The following is a 7,786-nucleotide window of genomic DNA, read 5'->3' on the forward strand; positions in this document are numbered from 1 at the left end:
TCTCTCTCTCTCTCTCTCTCTCTCTCTCTCTCTCTCTCTCTCTCTCTCGTGCGCGAGCACACACCCACACATTCTACCTTTGAAAGTTTCTCAAATTTAGCACTATAGATGATTTGGACTTGATATGATCTTCCACATAATAGAAACAGTGGGAGGCTGGGGAGATAGCTCAATAGTATAAGTGCTTCCCTGGCAAGTGCAAGGGTCTGAGTTCAATCCCCGGTTCGGCCAAACAAAAAAAAAAAAAAAAAGAAATAGTGGGATATTTATCAGCATAATTAACGTCTAGCTATTAAATGTCAGTAGGGCTATACTTCCCCATTACAATTGGAATTGAGTTTCATTAGCCACTCAAGAATAACATTTAACAGTAAAACTTGCCTAGTTGAGAATCCCTGTTTTATGTATCTCCACTTGACTTTATTTCTAAACGTTTTTATTTGTGAAAGATTGATTTCCTTTGAAATGTGATTCCTTAGACATTTCACCAGAATCTTCTTTATTTTATATTTGCACTTAAAAAATCTCCCAGAGACAGTACATGAAATCTCTTTCTATGAGAGAATTGCAAGTAAAAAGCAAAGAAATAGGTCAACTTGCACTTCTTAGGTCAGCTTGTATTACAAAAGACACATGTGTTGGCAAGGGAAGAAGAATAGGAAACCCTTGGATACCACTGCGTTGGGGGCTGGAAGAGTATTGCAGTAATCTCAACAAGCACTGCACTGTGGAGTTTCCTGCAGCTAGAAATGATGAATGGAATGCGTGGTCTTTCTGGCAAGAATAAAAGGAAGATGTAGTCATGGCCACCATCACCACAAGAAAACGTGGATTCATTACAGAAAAGACAGTGGGAGAAAGGGAAATAAATACACTTTCCTATACAGAGTCTGCTAAGTAAAATCACCCTAAATCATTTCAGTATGAGGTAAATCCTAGTAAACACAGATGTTAAAATATGAAGTAACATTTCTACAACCACCCATAAGGCACAATTTTCTGAGTAAAACAATGTTTATTGTCGCATTGAAAAAGAACAAATTGAATCAGCACTTTTAGATACTTAACAGATACTAGCACGCTCATTCAATAACTCACCATTCCCAAAATGTATTTCTTAGCACTGAAATTTTTATTAAAGTTGGAACAGGACTTAAAATGGGAACAGAAGTGGATTTTTTGTTCCACTCTTCTCAATCTGGACGGTACCTACGCCTGACCATGCACAGTGACTTTATTGGCTTTCTGCCTGGTCCTTCCCGTTCCATCCTGCACATCCAAACCATGCACCAGTAACTCAGCATTCAACTGCTCTGCAACACACTGAAATTCACATTCAGTCTTTAACTAGCACCTTTTGTCCATTCATCTGTTGTTTGGAATGTCTTAGATCCCCAGCTAGGACCCCGGTGACACACTTCCCCTTCCAGACAAAACGATCTGTTGTGTACTCATGGTTGGTGGTGCTCACTGAGTCTCTAGCTGACAGTCAACAAGAAAATGAATCACAAAATATTGATTGTGAAGACCAGGTATGGTGGAGCATGTGTGTAATCCCAGCGCTGGGGAGGCTGAAACAGGAGGACCACTACGAGTCTGAGCTGCATAGCAAGACCTTGTACCAAATACATTTTTAAAAATATGAATTGTGCATATGGTGGTCGGGGTCACAGGACAGCTACAGCCAGCTGGGTAGCATCATGCAGGACCCTGTGTCAAAGACTAAAATATAAAAATGAAAAAGGTAACATTATTTTCAAAAACCCAAAGGGCGGACCAAATAGTTTAGCAGATTAAAACACCTGCAAGCAGATACAAGGGCCTGGAGTTGGATCCCTGAGCCAGCTGTGCCCACCCTGCCCCGGGGACACACTGAGACAGCAATTGAGACTGGGCGTGGTGGCTCATGCCTCTAATCCCAGCTTTTGGGAGGATATAAACAGGTGGATCACCATGAGTCTGATTCAGTAGTGAGACCCTGAACTCACTGTAGACCCTTCACTAAAATACAAAATAAAATAAAATAAAAGTAGAGTTATTCCTTTAGATGTAGATAATTAAGTCCAGAAATTCTTCTAATGAGAAAAAAGTGGACATTGAGACTTTGCAATGTTCGATATGTGTTTATGAGAGATCAACAAAGTTATGGACAAGTGCTCGTTCCCTTGCCTGTCAGGCAGATGAAAGCTAGGAGAACGATGAGATAAGGCAACCGGTGGATTCTCATTTGTGAATTTAATAATCAGCATGCTTTCCTTTATAAAATCATGATGAAGATGTGAAAAATCAGATTTCAAAATAGCTGTTATTAATATTAAATGCAAAAAGTGTAGAGATATCAGTTTCTGCTAAACATAAAGGTGCACGTATTTTATCATCCCAAAATTCCAAAACAACTTCGAGAATAAAGAAAAATTAATGCATTTGTTAGCAAAATGCCATACAAAGTGCTTACAATCGGCATATCACAATAACCCTAAACTCCACTATATGTCCTACGGAGAAGACTAAGACTCTTTAGGCACTGATGCAGTGGAGTGACCCACCAAACTACAGACACGCCAGGGATGAGACTCCACACACACATGCCTAGCAGATGGAAGAGAACCAACAGCACACACAGTGTGGTTTCACGGACTCAAAATTAAAATCAGAGAAATTAATGTGAGAATTAAATTCAGGCCCACTGATGGCAAGATGAAGAAGGGATATTGTTTGAGGGAAGCTATATGAAAATTTTCACAAAGACAAAAGAATCACGGTATGTGAGGAAAACCAAGACCTGGAGCTGCTTTGTACTGAGCACAAATACGTAACGATTAGGTAAATGGGAAAATCATTTTTTTTTTTTGTCCAAAACTGAATATTTTACTCAGTAAAATTTTGAGTTGCACTGTGTAAATATCTCTAATTTCTCTGCATATGGAAATCAATGAAGAACACATGCTTGAAAGGGAAGCGATGAGGGTCCTCGTGTTCAGTAGGCTGCACTCTGCGTGAGAATGGACTGAACAGTGTGCGGGTTCTCCTGTCAGGCGATGCGACTGTGGGGTAGGCACTGGGACAAATCGCCAACTCCTCATAGAGTCAGCTTTTCTCGATAAAGAACATGTGTTTTACTGCCAGTCCTATGGAAAACCCACTACTGTTATGGACCTCTGGCTGTATTGGAATATTTTGCTGAATTCTCAGACCTACAATACTTAAATGACAATGGAATACCCATCTCTAACAAAACTAAACAAAAAATGAGGATACAACAGAATGACCATTTTGTATCTGTATATTCAAAATAGTTATGATAGATACACAGCTGCATTCTCTTAATTCAGTGAGAAGAAAGTGTCGTTGTAATAGTGTTTGTGGACAGGATATCAAATCTGCATCTTGTACTATGAATAACCACTAAAACAACAATATGCAATGTATTAATTATTGTAACTGTCCTACTAATAGGTTTTGAAACTATCTCATTGCTATTGTTTCTCAATAAAATTATTTTTAAAAAATAAAAAATAAATGAGACTCCAAAAGGCCACCCTCTGTACCTACGAGAGAAAAAATAATTACTATGAAACTGCATTCAGAATAACTACCAATTCACACAATTCTAGTAAGCCCTAGTGAACACCATTTTATATTCTAAGAGACTTCAAAGGAGACATAGCAAGGAAGAAGACATTATTTCATACAAATGTGGAATCAGGTAAATAAACACCAGACATTTAGATCTCAGCACTAACCCCCAACAAGAGTAAGGCAATTTTCAAGTAAATAAAAGAAAACCTGCTTATTAAAACAAAATTTAGCAGTTTCAAAGGAGTTTTAAAAGTTCTGAATTTTACTAGCAAATTGATTCTAATACTTATCATCCAAAGAGCTACATATTTGCATTTTGAAGAGGTGGGAAAGTATTACCCAACACTATAGGTATAATCGATTATCAGTATCAGAGAACATACAATTGAGATTATGAAGGTAATGCACAGGGCTTTAAAATAATTACGATCACAGGCAATGATTGAAAGATTGAATATGAGGACCGGGAATATAGCTCAGCAGCATATAGCTCAGCATACTGTACATCCTGTACTAAATCCTGTACATCCTGTACCTAGCAAGCACAAGCTCCTGAGTTCAATCCCCGATACTGAAAAAAAAGATTAAATATGTTTATTAAAGGAAAAACATACTATAATGAAGAAGCAATTGAATTATTAATGCTATATGTTGTGTTTGTAATGATTTTTCTGTGTACATTTCCTCAGAGCAGATTTGACATTGCAAAAAATTTTGATTTTGAGCACATGGAATTATGATTCACATCTATATACAAAGTGTATTAGCATTTTAAAATTTAACAACTGTATATGAAATACATCACATGCAGAAAAATAAAATAAAATGAGTTTATATTGATAAACTCATTTAATGAGAAAACAATGTATGTCCCAGAACACAAATAAATACTTAAAACATTAAAATATGTCAAATTATATCTGTCTATCATACAAACAAAATTGTTTTACAAAAAGAAGTATGTTTCTAACACATTATCTTCTGGTATTGAACAAATAGACTATGATAGACCATTTCATGGATAACAAATATGGTAGGATTAAACAAAAACAAAAAATTAGAGCACTTCTGAAATACATTAAGCATTGACTTATTTTTCGAGCAAATGCCCAAACATTAAACCATTATGATAAAATTTTCTTGGGATTGGAAAATATGTCTCAGTCTTTTAAGTATTATTCAACTAAATGGCCCATCAGATAGCTGAGCAGACTAAAGTGCCTGCTTAGGCAGGCGCAGAGAGCAGGGTTCAATCCTCAGCATGCCATGCCAGCCCTGCCCCAGGCACCCTGAGATAGCAAATGAGACTGGGCATTGTGCTACGCACCTGTAATCCCAGTTCTTAGGAGAATGAAAACAGGAGGATTACTACAAATTTGATATGTGTAATGAGACACTGTACATCCTGTACTAAATACATAAAAATGTATTATTCAATGAACAGAAATGAAACATGTTTTATAAGTTTAGTCTCTATAATTTACATCTATGTTTCATTTTGCCAATTTTTTTCAATTCTAAGAAATATTTTAGTCATAAAGGAGGCCCTTTGATACAATGTTGTCTTATACTAGATCTTATTTTTCATCAGGTTATTTTGAATATCGTCTAAGTGATTACACCTAAAATGTCTTACAAATATGCCTGAGACAAATAATTGCATTAGAGTTATCTGGACACTGTGTCTTAATAGAATGGCAATCCAGTTGTAGCATTTCTTGGGGAGCCATAACTTAATTCTTAGCCACATTATAACAAGTGCCTTTAAGCCATGTAGGTCCCCACAGAACTTCACAGATCACCTCTGTTGTTCTGCTCCTCCCTTTGAGATGTCCCATAAGTTTTCTCAATGGGAAATTAGCTGAGTTCTTACATAATTACTTGGTATATTAAGACATCTTTTATTAAGTCATAAGATTTAGCATAATGATCTCAATGAATGGAATGCTGCCTATTTTGGGAGCCACATAAGAGGGAGAAAAAGCTATAAATTTGCCTATGAAAAGCACACATGTGAGTAAAATGAAAAACAAAATTTCAATCCTACACTAAATGTGAGTACAAAGAGTCTTTCTTTTTGTTGCGGTCTCATTACTTCCGCTTCTGAGCATGGCTTCTGTGGTAACTGTCAGAGATTCCTTGTTAATTGGGCTTTCGGTGGCATAGGGACTTTAGACCTTTAAGTACTTTTTTAAAACATGTGTTTGGTACAGCATCTTACTACACAGCTCAGACTGGCAGTGATGTTCCTGTTGTCAGCCTCCCAGTGCTGGGGTTCTAGGTGTGCACCACCTCTCCTGGGCTTGTGGTCGCTCAGCACGCCCTGGGGCAGGGCTGGTGTGGCATGTGCTTTAGGTACTATTAATTAAATGTAAATACTAAACCAAAGAGCTGTAAACGTTGGTATTGACAGTCAGAAATTCCAAATGAAAAGAATTAGAAATACCTGAAACATTGTAATACATCTTACTTATTAGGATCTATTAAGATTAGCATTTTAACACGAATTATAGGATGTCCTATTATATTTGATCTTCACACAAAAAACAATCTATTGTGGGATACATCATATGCATCTCAAATAAATAACAAGTATAATTTAATGTGTGTGTATAACATAATGTTTTAAAAGTATTAACCATATAACATTTTATAAATTCAATGATTTTTTCCTAATGATATTGCTTACATTAATTTGAAAAACATTATTGAAAAGTTTGGCTAATAAGTTCTTTCCTGTGAGGTTACTTTTTGATAGTTACTACAATCTGAGAAATTGCAAAAAATAAACTAAGAATTACGGAATTTTGAAGAAATTGAACTTGAATTACTCGCGACAACTTTTTCAGATTACAAAACTGAAATTTTAACTTTTTCCACACAAGGATATTCAGACTATAAACATCCAGATTTCCATAGCACTAGAGAATAGCTGGCAGGGCAAATGGAGATTCAGTCGATATTCTTCAAATTCCAAGTCAACTGTTCAGAAAGATACCGTCTGTGGTTTCTTTCTTGTTGAGGGGAAAAAAGAGATGTGAGGCAAGTGCAGGAATCAATGGCAAAAGAGCCGACAACTCGACAACTCGGTCGTGAGGGAGGAGGTTAAAGCATCTGAGCTGTCTCCTGGGCGCCTCCCCCTCCTGGCCCCATTCCCCTGATCAGAAAGGCAAGGTAGGCTCTGCACAAGTGCAGCTCCCTGAAATTGCTGTCCATGGTAACAAGGTCTCTGCACCAAAGTGGAACTCAACTCCTTTAAAATTTGTGGTGTCCCCCCCATAGTGCACTCCCAGAGATCTTGGACCTAGGAGTAACCTGGCTCATGTCGGCTTTGCCTTGTGTTGTAATAATTTTCTCCTGCATTTCTCTACATTGTATATTGTTTTATTTACTTTCTCAAGCAAAAAAAAAAAAATCACACAGAGTTCCAGGTTTTCACTGAACAGAAACCAAATGGCATAGGTAGAACATCCACTTGGATAAAGATAAATCAGCATTAGTAGCTTCAGACAAAGAAGTTCTGCTCTGCTCACAGATTCAATTAATTTCTTAAAAGTTAAAGTTGATGAATGGAAATCTGCATCATCATTATAAGGAAGAAACAAAGTCTATTTTTCTGACTTCCTATATAGCTTTGCCTACAATGTATAATGTTCCAAATTTTACTCACTCTACTTAACGTTTAATTTAGATCCTATAAATTCAGGAGCTATGTATGAATCAAGCCTTCAAAAAATTCAAATATGCTATCACCATCCTTATTTCAAAATCCGATGTAGCATGTATTTGCCTTTCCCCTACAGTGAATCAGTATTTTGATCTCCTCGAAAAATCCTACATTTCTTTCAGATGGTGCAGTGCAAACATGAGAGAACTCCGCTGGCATCCAAATGCTCACCTCAAACCTAACAGTGCCACGGCACTTCATTCTCACGGGGGTCACAAGGTTGCCTGAACTGCAGCTCCCACTTTTCGGGATTTTTCTCTTCATCTACACAGTCACAGTGCTGGGTAACTTAGTCATGATCATTCTGACCAAACTGGACTCCCACCTGCGCACACCGATGTATTTTTTTATCAGACACCTGGCTATCATTGATCTTGGGAATTCCACTACCATCTGTCCCAAGATGCTGGTTAATTTTGTTGTGCTTCAGAATACCATTTCCTATCACGCTTGTGCCACCCAGATGGCCTTCTTCATTTT

Source organism: Octodon degus, unplaced genomic scaffold, assembly GCF_000260255.1.
Source record: "Octodon degus isolate 3935 unplaced genomic scaffold, OctDeg1.0 scaffold00239, whole genome shotgun sequence".
NCBI classification, from domain to species: Eukaryota; Metazoa; Chordata; class Mammalia; order Rodentia; family Octodontidae; genus Octodon; species Octodon degus.